Genomic DNA, 12,727 nt, shown 5'->3' on the forward strand with positions numbered 1-12,727 from the left:
AATTGAAAAATACGTAATCGCATCTGTTACAAGCAGGAATTCTAAAAGCCGACAGCCTTTAAAATAAGATAATAATATAACAATGTAGGTCTGTATAAATTTAAATTGGCCTAGATGAAATCATACCTACTTACTTATAAAAAATATTCAAAATACCATCGAGAAAGGTCCAATATTACGCAAAAGGAGCGAAAGTGCGGGCAGGTTGGACCACTCGATAAAGAGCAATAAATGCTCCCACTATCGACATTGTTGAAACTATTGCAATCTTAACAATACTTATAATAAAATATATTGTAATATAACGTCACATTAACTCAGCAAGTATGCCGTACTTCAACGTACCAGACAAATCAAAATGAATACGATCAGTTTTATAATTCTACGACAATGCGATAGAATAAGGAACTATAATAATGACGTGAGATAGGAGTTCATTCGTGACTCAATAATAGTCTAGTAATTGTAATGGATTCAAGAGATAAATTACATGGACCCCATAGGCATCATATAAAATAAACATGAATTCTTGAGTAGATGTATACCTATATATGCACGGTACATACATATTCGAGATTAACAACATAATATAACATTTCTTACCTAAGTTCAAGATTAGCCGAGATGGATGTAAGTATGCCACTGTTTTTACATTTGTAAAATATGCAAGAATCCTTGTCAAAGTAGAAGTATGTATTCTTACTCACATTTTATTTGTGTTTAACAAAGATTCCATGGATTTGAAAAAGTTACTTTACAATTTTTTTAATTTATCTTTTTTTGACGCATTGGTGAATATTAGACCACAAGGTGATTATGCGTCATTATGAAGTAAAAAACAATTTGTTAAACGACAAATCCTTCGATCATCAACTATAAATCAGTACAAATGTTAACCATACAAGTATTCCATCAAATCCTTACTCACAATCGTGAGTTAACATAGCACAATTTCAATCACGATGCGATACATTTACATGTAATGGATACAGCCCAGTTAATCGAGAAATGGTCACAAGATAAGACACGTCGCCTATGTGGTCCGTCGGCGTAATATAATCTAGCCGAGAACACGTTTCCAAGAGCTTTCGGTAAGCCAATCTAAGACCTACAGGAACGTTGTAATCTTGTTCCAGTTCTTAGTATTGTTCATTGACAAAAGGACCTCTAACGACGGCTTCATTAGTTCATCAACTAATGGAGCTTTAAAAATATGATGTTGACAAATTAAGCGAGAAATGAAAATTGATATTTCGTTATCATTCTCTCTATCGCTCTTCCGTGCGAGGCGGATAACGAATTTCGGTTTTTCGCGGAAGGCCTTCAGATTTTTAAGTTCGTTTTGTTCCTATGAATTACGAACACAATACATTCTTCTATACCTAATATTTATATTTAAATAAGTACAGCTAAGCTACAAAATTAAGCTATAAGTAAGCTACAAAATTCTGCTGCGGCTGCAAAATGCGGCTGAGTGTACATCTTCTGTTTATTAAGTATCAGGCTAATTTAGGACCAGCGGTCCACAATGTTTATAAAAATATTTTGATAGATTAGTAAAAAGTTCATTTTAGTTCTTGTACCTAAATGTATCTTCGTTGTAGAATGTCGACGCTTACGGCAGGCAAGATACATGAAGTACTCCGATTATGATATTATATCATTTATTTCATTGATCCTGGCTCATTTTCACACCGAGGTATACTTATATCCTCTACCCACAACCCACAAATTAGAACTTGACAAATGCAATTTTGATTTTGATTTCATTTCAAAACATAATGGAATAGAAGACCTTTTTATAGGCGTCTGGGCAGCTAGAGGAAGAGGCTATAGGTGTAACATTTGCCATGTGGTTACCAGCATGCTACAGTAAGTAAGACACGTATTCACTCTACAATAACATGTGGCCCACCGTATTTTTCACACATATTACACAGTCTAGCATCACCAATCAATTATACACGGTAGTTCCAGTAAATCGAAATGATTAAACTTTCGTAAACATGCCAAACAATTACATCTGAAGATGAAATTTCAACCTTAGCTAGTTACATACAAAGTTCTGTCTTGCGTGCAAGATGTACGACGGATAGGAGATTGTTTTAGTTACTGCTTTAAATGTTATTAGAAAATAAGACGAATGGATGCTCTTCTAATTACCAGCCATTGCGCAACAGAATCACTTGGTGCCTATATTCATTTGTCTTTTTTAACTTTTATTTGGTCCAATCCATTTCGTTTGCCATCGAGAAAGTGGCGCAGCTAAAAATTGCAATCGCTTTATCAATTTCATTAATATTATGAACGTAGTATTCAAGCAAAATAGGCACAATGGCTGTCAATTTGCGGAAAAGGCCCAGAAGCACTAACTATTTAACTCCAAATCTCTTTTTATTTTTCCTAAATATAATTTTATTGTTGTGAGCGATAAGCGAATTTTACAATAAGTTCATAGACATGGCACTAAAACTACCCTTTTTAATAATGTCTAAAATCATACAACACACTTCATTTGTTGATTTGTTATTAAAACTATAGGTACTGTATTTTTTACTTTTAGTGTTATTTTTGTATTTATATCACTATTTTTTTAATTACATCAATTCCATAAAGCCTATTGCATAGTTAAATTATTAAAAAAAAAAAAAATTAATTTTTTTCTTGTCGTTCCGTTTTAACATCAGCCATTCAGGCAAAAATCGTGATTACAAAAATGCCACTGTTTTTGGATTAAAAATCACCCGAAACAAAAGCTTAAAGCTCATACAAAAGCATTGTCTCTTAAACAATGAAGTGGAAAATGCCTCAAAATACTATTTCAATAGAAAAGCGCTGTAGAAATTAAAACTGTCATTAGGGACTAAAAGGTTTTCTGAATAATTTTAATTATCAAAGTGGCTATTGCAAATTACCCTATGGAAAGATAGAATTTAATTTTGAAAATTTCGTAGGTACCTACATATTTTTCCGTTCTATTTTTGTTAAAAATAAATCATATTTACTAAAGCTGTTATCACTCCAATTGGATAAGAATCTGACGCGTAGTCTGTTGACATGTCAGTAGGTAATAATTGATAGATGGTTTATGAAAAGAGCCTCGAGTTTTCTTATAAATATTCATTCATTCTGTGAAGGGCGTACAAACAGCAACAATCCTAACTGTACATCGGTGGACCTTATTACAATAGGCGTCAGGTCCACCGATGTACAGTTAACACTTATCAGTATTACAAGTCTTTAGGGAGAGCATTTTAAGGAAAAAGCCCTTAATAGAGACCCCAAAGTCACCCCTAATGCACTCTCGCCTTGTGCTGGGTACAACAGGAATAATCGATACCACACTCAGTCTACTGTATTGATTGAATGTCCCCTCCAAGAATGTCATTATAAATATCTATTGAGATTACTCTCTCAGTAGGTACCTATGTAGTTGTAGGTACAAATTAAAATTTACTTAAACGATTTGAGGCCACATCTGTATACATTTTCATTTAATTGATATTTACGAGTTAGAATTACCCTTTCTCAATTCGATGCTGGTGGTCGACGCTTCTTAGTCAACAAACATTGCTAAAGTTTATTAGATTAGGTACTATGTTACACAACTCCAACTAGGTATCAAATAAAACGGAATGTGGCTAAATCCCAGCTATTACGCACGTAAGGTAAACAGTATATACCCGCAACAGTGATTCCATCGCAAGCTCATAGTTTTACACCGACATTCAATTACATAGATACCAAAATAGTAGACACTGCTCTAATGTAAAGCACTATGCAAATCGAGCTCATTTTCCATTGGTCCAATTGCATTCAAGCTAGTGCGGTAATAGTAGGCTAGGTCATAATGACACGTTGTTATGGTTATGATCCTGGCCGACAATAACAAAAAAGAAGAATAACAAAATATTATAAAGCCAACATTACGTGTTTCATCCCGGTAGTCATCTAAATTTAATGAATTGAACAAGCAATAGGTGACGTTACATTTTATATTAACGGAGAAAGGGAAGCGATAGAGAGCCGCAGTAAAGGCTATAGCTGCTAGCAAATCTAAGTGGAACTAATGGCGATATTTCGATACAATGCCTTCGTTAATACTTTCCTCCGTTCTCCGTGGCGGATAAAATATAAATACGAGTACATCACAACTTGCTTTAATATTGAACGTTCTCCGTATTGGGAGAAAAGAGATGAAATATCAATATATTATTTTTACAAAATGATATTATGTCTTTATTTCGAAACATACAAACACGGTTACGTGTGTTTAAGTTTTCTCTACAATTGTACCTCCTGAATATAAACATTATGCTTATAATAAATAGCAAAAGGTAGTTTATAGTCGAATCAATACTTTTAAAGGTCATGATAATGATTTAATCATAAATAGATATCGTTCATGAAAGCGCAAACCGCAATAATTAGTGATCATTGAGAGAATTTATGTCAAAGAAGAATTTCTTTCACGGGTATGACATGTAGAAAGAAAGCCAGATAACCAAATCTAATGAGCATGCGGTGGATATCGAATGATACGTGTAGGTGTGACCTTGGTATTGAAAACGGTCCCGAATGAAAGTGAAACAGATTTCTTTTCTCTTTACTGTTCTTTAGACTGTTACGTCTGACGGTGGGTCGGTGACTTAACCGACACTTGGTCATAGCTGTCTGATTTAAACTATTAGGTTTGTTTTAGTTGTTTAAATACTTAGCTTTAACTTCCCAGAACAAGTCTGGAAAATCCGCTCGGTATATCTACTGGCGAAATAACGTTTCTCGTAAACATACTATACCCTTAGCCCTAATATATATTTATCATATATTATTATTTTTTCAAGGCAAGACGAAGACTTGGTGACAAAGATCAAGTCGCAAAAAATATACCTACTAACTAAATAAAACTGAAAAATACTTTAAATAGGTAACTTACCTACCTACTGACAAACAAAAAACTAACAGTAGTAAATATACCTGTTCAAGCACAGGCTTGAACAGGTATATTATTAATAAGTGGGTAAGTATTATGTCCCTTTACCATTGTCATTGCTAAAATGTAATGCCTCGTCATTATATAATTTTAAAATACCTAATACAAAATGTGTGTGTACAATACGTGTTCTTAATATTAATGTGTATGTGTATTAATGTGTATTTAACTATATTAATTAATGTTAGTTATCATCAAAACATCATTATTATTCCTGTCAGTAACAAGTCACCATTTATTCTAATAACTATACGTCAACACTACTATTTGGTCTAGCGATGTCCGGTAGGTAACTACTCATCGTTTACCTTGGTTCATCGGGATGATAGCATTGTTTAGGCACTTGATTAGTATGTGACAGTTAATTAAAATTAATCAAGGTTGTCAAAAATTATAGACAACAAATGTGTCGAAGTATAATAGTCAAAGGTCCTACGTTGTTGCTTTAGGATGAGATTTGCATGTATTTATACGAGTAACCTGTCAAAGCGTCCTTATGGCAAACGACAAAGTAGAACTTTCTTGCTTGGAAATGACACAAATATGGACAATTAATTAGCAGTCATGTCACACAATGTCAGCAGATAGCGATGTTTGAGAATACACCAAGACAAATGGATAGTAAGTTTTAATAAAAGTATTTTATTTTAACTCGCTAAATAATACTAACAATCTTGCAATGATAAGGACGCACAAACAATTCAATTGATGATCTAGACAAACAGATTGATGGAATAATGCTGTTAAATGTATATTCTATTCTATAGGCACCTAACACTTGACATTACAACGTAATATGTAGGTACAGGTACATACATTTAAAATCATAAACGTAAATAAACAATTCCATAAAAATATGATTTTAACTTTGCTAGAAAATGATTAAAAGGTTTTATCACAAAATCTTCGATGAGATCAAATCGAGCTACGAGACAAAAACAAGATATGCACTCATATCTTAGTCACAAGTGAAGATATCAAGAGTGAAGAGTAATGTATTAGGTAAAATGAAAGACAACGCCGTGATCTTGGGTGTTCAGAATAAAAATAACAAAACAATAAAAGAGGCTTGTAAACAAAGCATTCACGGCCTTCTTGCCGAAGTCGGTCAGAGAGGCGCTAACCAAGCGGGAAACCAAGTTTAATTAATTGGACCCACCGGAGACCTCAATGTAAACAACCAAGATATAAAAGCACTTGGCTTTAAACAACGTACGTACAAAATAAACGCACAGTTAATTTGGTAAAGGTAAAGTGCATTTACAATTAGAGGCTGCATGGTTCATTTCAAAACAAATCAAACCTCACCCTGATCTAAATTGAATGAATAAGTGGGAGATTCATTCATCGATTTGTACCAGAAAGTCCAATCATTGTTGTAGAATTGGTGAAATCACGAATAAATATAAGAATGTTAATAAGGTTATATAGGTTTTAGAGTTATGCAAATATCGAATATCATTAGTACATAACGATAGTCAATCCGTGTTCCAAAACCGACTTCTGAATTCGTCTGCATAGAATTCTGTGCTGAAATCCACCTACCTACTTCGAGACCTCGACACAATTCTTTCAAGTCAAATAATGATCCATTCAAGTTTTTCGAGTAACCAGCTGTCCGTCTGTCCATCGGTCAATATTTGCTCGTCATTCAAACGACAGGAAGGCCACACATACTCAATGAGTTTATAATAAAGCAAAGCACAATAGTTTACGCTAATGGCGACCTAGACTTTGAGAAACCTTGGTCGCGTCTTTATGCGAAATATTCAAGCCTGGCGTGAAATTGCGATGATATGGGGTTTAACCAGAGTGCTATACTGCATTTACGTACATAATTTATTTAACTTCCTGTACAGATTATTACGTTTAGACCTCTCTGAATGGTTTCTAAAGGATTTTGATAACATTCAAATCCTTTAGAGACCATTCAACATTATATCCTTGCGATTATTAATACTTTGATTGGCAACTTAAGTATTAAATTTAACGTCATTTACATGATCTCCAATTCATAAAAACATGATTTCTTTAATAACCCACGTTTAAACATTGTCTAACTTTATGGGCTTACAACACATCACGAAGATGGCATAAAGTCAAGGCGTGCCAATAAACATTCGAAGGTTCACACTTACTTACGTGTGTGTCAAGGCACCAAAGTACATCACATACATGTAATACGTAGTAATAAAGTTGACATACGTTAGCCAATAGGCATGCTATTTACAAGGCATATAATAAGCACAAGGTTGAAGCTAATATTTGATCTGGTATTGTGGCGCATAATTAGAAGCAAATAGTTATAAGCTTAAACGATTTGTCAAATGTTGCATCAGAAGAACGTTATTGATGTTTTGCAATTTTAATACTGTTAAAAGATAAGATTAGACTTATTGCAGTTCGATAGCTTGAAAACAATATTTAAAATTAAGATGAACAATCTCAAAAGATAAATATCAGGAACTTGAGACGAAAAGAAAGTGTCTCGTTGTGTGACATCCTAACACGCTAATCTTAACTAGAGAAACCCACTGTATCCTGCGTGGTCCAAATAAAGAGTAGTGGATTCATTTAAATTGTCTCAGTAACAATAAAATGAATAGGATGCACGTAAGGTAGGTACCTACATTTAATTACGGCATTTGTTACCTTCTAGTCTTCCACTTCCATGTGGGAGAAGTAGCTGATAAATAGCACATTATTGATAGCAACGCGCCAAAAAGCTAATTTACAATTCGCGTCTTTAAAAAAATATATTGTATAAGAAAATTTAGAAAGAGAATAAAATGAGATAAGTGACAGATAAACCAATGCTCGAGATGTTAATCCGATATAGACGTATGTATGATATAACACGCATTTATCGCTGCAGATAATCACGCAAAACTAACGGACGGGACATTTCGTGAACACACGACACTATCGCAAAATCAGATGGCTACCAAAAAAAACAGCGAGACACTATACGGATGAATAGCTAGAAACTTATGCTCTAATACATATTAACTTGTTTAAACCTTTTATCTTACCGTATCTTTTTCAACACATTAGAGTGTGAAATTTGAATGCTAGTCATTTGCGTCGTAATACAACGTCATTACTACGATGCCAGTAAATTGGACCCTATAGAAAATTAACACTACAAATGAGGTATTATGTAGCTCATGATGGTCACACATGCAAGTTACTAAATGAGCCGATGTAGAATCGTTACTGTCATAGAACATAACTTTCATTAGATCTATGTGTCGTGTGTTAATGTTTTATTATTCACTAAATTATGAAATTTACAGCCCTTTTTCATTTTCGTTTGATCTATCTTGCTTAGTTTTTATTGCGAAAAACATGTTTTAACTGGCCCAGCCACAATCATCAGTTTATGTTTCTTAAAGTCAAAATAATATAATCATGTACGAGTAGGTATTTATTAACAATTCACGTCACACTGACTAAGTTGAAGTGCTATCTCACACAGCATTGAGTTATTTTTACTATTAATTTACATTGAATATTTTTCGTTCCCTACATAACCTTCGCTACTATTTGCTTGCTAAGTAAATTCAATAACTAGGTACAAAGCCACTTCCTAGTTTGTTTTGACAATTTTATATTTGTTCATGAATATTAGCTGTTAAGAACTTTGATCAATCGCTGAAGGTTAAAACAATCATTTTTAAAGCTGATAAAGTTTTTGTCATGATGTATACACGATTACACGATACCGTTACGGCTGGCCTCTTCTGAATGGTTTACAATTTCTGGTCATCATCTTATACGTATTTACATACCTACCTTACTATTTTCTTAGTCATTACTTTTCAATAATTATTATGCAAATCATCGTACATCAGTTTAAGTGTCAGTCCTGGTTTTGTGTCACTCGTTTGCCCAATTCTTAATTTCGGCGCAAGATGTGCATTATTAAGTTGTCTCACATTTTTAACAATATATAGCACTAAAATGACTATTCATTCATTTATCAATGATAAAATGCAGTTTTACTAGTGTTTTAATTTACTTATCTTTTTATATCAAATAAAAATGGAGCCTTATGGAGTTATAAAGTACTTACCTATGCATTTTATTTTGATTCTGCTCCACTACATATATCATGGCACATCATCGATCAATCAATTAATATAGCTATGTCAAACAAATTGTAAACATATCGCGCGCAGGTTTGATACTGTCAGTTAAAAGGCATAGGGGCCTTTTACATTGAGTCCCGACTGAAGATTGACAAGTCAAAAATATCCACAAATTTTACGCTTACAACTCGCGCCCTAAGAGCGTGAAGAGGAATTAAGACGTTACCTAGGTGCCTACCTTTTAACGAAAGAAACAATTTCGATGACTGAAACCTTAATTGTTTCATAATGCCTGTGAGAAAAACCTCAGAAGACTAAGTAAATTTTTGCGGCCTTCGTAGAGCGCTCGAAATGATAGCATTACCACATTTACTAACAAACAAAGTAGTTACGAAACGTGGTGGTATACTATCTAAATTAGATACCTCATATCTAAGTAGCAATCTGATTCTATTGAAAATTGCAAAAAGTCGAGGTCTACGGAATCAAACAAAGTTCATTGACAATGCGCTTCCAGTCATTTCACTCCAAATACTTACAAATAAAAAATCAAGAGCATATTACTATAGCAGTTGTAGAGAGCGAATTTTGTACTGGTGTAAAAAATAATAAACTTGGCTGCGTTTTTTTATTGACACAAAGCGCTCAATAGTCTTTTTTGGTCCGGTTTTTGCACATCTGTTCGGTCGGAAATAGATTGTATGTATGGGACTTTCCTTTGATGCAAAAAGCTGAGGTCGAATGTCAGGTTTACGGCTCTAATGGATTATTTAGACAATTTTTGGCAAAATATAGTCATATTTAGTTTACTTTTATTACGAGGTTTAATTAATCTTAATACAGGTTTTAAGCATCTCAATAAGAAATACATTTTCGTATGAATGATTAGTTTAAACTCTAATGCCTGTGCCCAAGATGGGACAGTTAATTAAATCTGAAGAAGAAGCTGGCGCGAATTTTATGAGAATTTTGACAGTTCAGTGCACAGCTCTTATAAATCTATAAAAAGGTTAGGTTTTATTTGTCAAAGTCAAAATAACCCTTGATGTTAGTTTTTCAATATTTTTTTAGGTATCGGGATAAAGTATAGAACATGATATGTATAATACGTACCTATATGCGGGACCTCTCATCTACCTCTAGTGAGTAAGTATTTGTCACAGCTCTACCTCTGTCACCTTGGTAAAGACATGGCAATGAAGTATCTTGGCGATTATTGAAATAAAAACCGCCACCGTTTGCTTACTGACCGACATATTTTTTGTTTTAACAATATTTGGAATAATGACTGAACAAGGTAGAGACAGGTTAAATAAAGACAATAAGATTTAACCTACTACTTTAACACTGGTTCAACGTCATGAAAAAAGAGATCTAATTTAGAAAAACTTCTCGATCTATAAACGAGAGCGCAGCGGTGGGGTGGATACCTGTAAAATTGGCATACCATGCAATCCATGCATAGAGTAGTAAGGGGGTAGTCCCTTAGTTTTTAGGGTTCCGTACCCAAAGGGTAAAAACGGGACCCTATTACTAAGACTCCGCTATCCGTCCGTCCGTCCGTCCGTCCGTCTGTCACCAGGCTGTATCTCACGAACCGTGCTACCGAACGAAGCTAGACAGTTGAAATTTTCACAGATGATGTATTTCTGTTGCCGCTATAACAACAAATACTAAAAACAGAATAAAATAAAGATTTAAGTGGGGCTCCCATACAACAAACGTGATTTTTGACCGAAGTTAAGCAACGTCGGGCGGGGTCAGTACTTGGATGGGTGACCGTTTTTTTGCTTGTTGATGGTGCGGAACCCTCTTTGCGCGAGTCCGACTCGCACTTGGCCGGTTTTTAGTTAGGCAAGATACTTACTGAAACTTTTGACAGCACGATAGCTTAGCAGCCACCCTTTAAGAACTGTTCAAGGGATAGAGTCCAGTTCAATCCCTTTAAGAAACAATAAAATGCCCAGTCACTGACACTGAACACAGCACTCTGAAAATCAAGTTAGCACTTCACGTCCACACGGGTAACCAAACCCGTTCCGGAGTGCACCAAATTCCGGTTTTAGGAGATGTCACTCGGAATACTCCGGGAATAGCAGACAGTTTCGATTCAACGGCAGTTTAATTGAAAGGAAAGTCTTTATGAAAGTTTCGTGTAAACTTTTTTCGCGATGTCGGGGCGTCGCGGCGGCGGGCGACGAGAGCGTCGCGGTCGGCGGCCCGATGCGGACTGGCGCGTGACGTTGTTTTAACAAGTGTGCAATCGAAGCCTTCTCGTCGCGACGAACAGCAATGTGTGAGTGCTGGACTTGCAGATTCCTCTACCATAACACCGTTGCATTGCGGCACAAGTTTAACGTCAGCATCCACCGCTTGCTTGCAGCGAATTTTGCGCGCGTAACATATGCTGGCAGCGTAATGGATAGCACGAGGAATCGGATTATATTCACGACACACCTGAAAAGTATGTCCGGGAGAGGCATCAGGTTCTGGAGGTTTTCTTCATTTATTGTTATGAGCCAGCGGGTGCATAGTGTTATGAAATTGCCTTTTTGTTCGTATCGTCTGGGTCCCTAAGAGGAGCTACTTTGAAGGCATGTTATGAGGAATGGAATGAGGAGTACTGAACTGGTTATGTTTATTTTATTAGGTAGTGTCTTGCTGCAATAATATTTTTATGAAAATAGTTCTGTTTATTCTGAATACGTTGTGCAAACCTAACCCCTTACTCATTAGTCTCATGGAAATGCTCTTATTCTGCCTTCATTAAATTGAGATAGAAAAGCCTACAAACAGAAGATTTTATTGTGTGGGAGAAATAGGCATTCACTAAACAAGAGAATCAATAAAATCTCATGGATGATTAAGATAATGAAAGTCCCTACATTAGACACGTACCTTCTTACGTTAGTGTAAGGCCTGAGTGGACGCTCGAAGCGGAGCGTTCGGCGGGGCGTGCAGCGTGGCGTCGGGGTCAGGAGTAATCTGAGCAGCGTGCACTAAGGCCGCTCCTTTACGCTTGCATTTGTTTAACATGCACGCCGCACGCCTCGCCCCGCTGCACGCCCAACTCGAGCGTCCACTCGGGCCTTACACTTAGATGTACAAATATCAATATAAGACATTAAGACGAAAAAGTTCAAATTGACCTACTTACTGACAAATGACAAGCGAAGTTTTCCTATAGATAAATATGAACATTAAAAATGATCATCATAACTATACTTACGCAGCGTGTGATTATGCAGATTAAGTACTACCTACGTCTAATGTGCTTCTAACGTAACAAGATAATAGAAATTAAGTAGATACCTGAGATCCTGGATTAATTTTCACGTATTTTATTTTCAGCAAGCGAAAGCGATTTTGGTTATCTATGTATTCAAAAATTGTGTTTTAACGTAGAAGATATAAACTGCTCCACAAACGTGTTAACACAGTGGTTAAAAGCTACCTAAGTAGTTAATTACAACTCATGTCATTGATCTCGTTTACAGACATCATTGCTTCAGTTTACCCTCTTAACCTCCAGATTAGATCGGCATGACTATCAATAGTGAATTTATTGGTTAGACCACAATGGCGTTCGTTGAGTAACTTCATAATCGCAATAATATAATAGTTTTCCTTACCCGGCGACACG

The 12,727-nt window shown here is 35.4% G+C and overlaps 1 protein-coding gene across 1 annotated transcript in view; it reads right to left on the bottom strand.

Annotated features, from left to right (window-relative positions):
* Positions 1-11,315, bottom strand: part of LOC134650329 (probable serine/threonine-protein kinase DDB_G0267686) — a 199,309-nt gene extending 187,994 nt beyond the window's left edge. Inside the window, exon 1 of the mRNA XM_063505290.1 lies at positions 10,952-11,315. The gene's annotated coding sequence lies outside the window, so the exon portion shown is untranslated. The remainder of the gene's footprint in view (positions 1-10,951) is intronic.
* Between the last annotated feature and the right edge of the window lie 1,412 nt (positions 11,316-12,727).

Source organism: Cydia amplana, chromosome 8 (assembly GCF_948474715.1).
Source record: "Cydia amplana chromosome 8, ilCydAmpl1.1, whole genome shotgun sequence".
NCBI classification, from domain to species: domain Eukaryota; kingdom Metazoa; phylum Arthropoda; class Insecta; order Lepidoptera; family Tortricidae; genus Cydia; species Cydia amplana.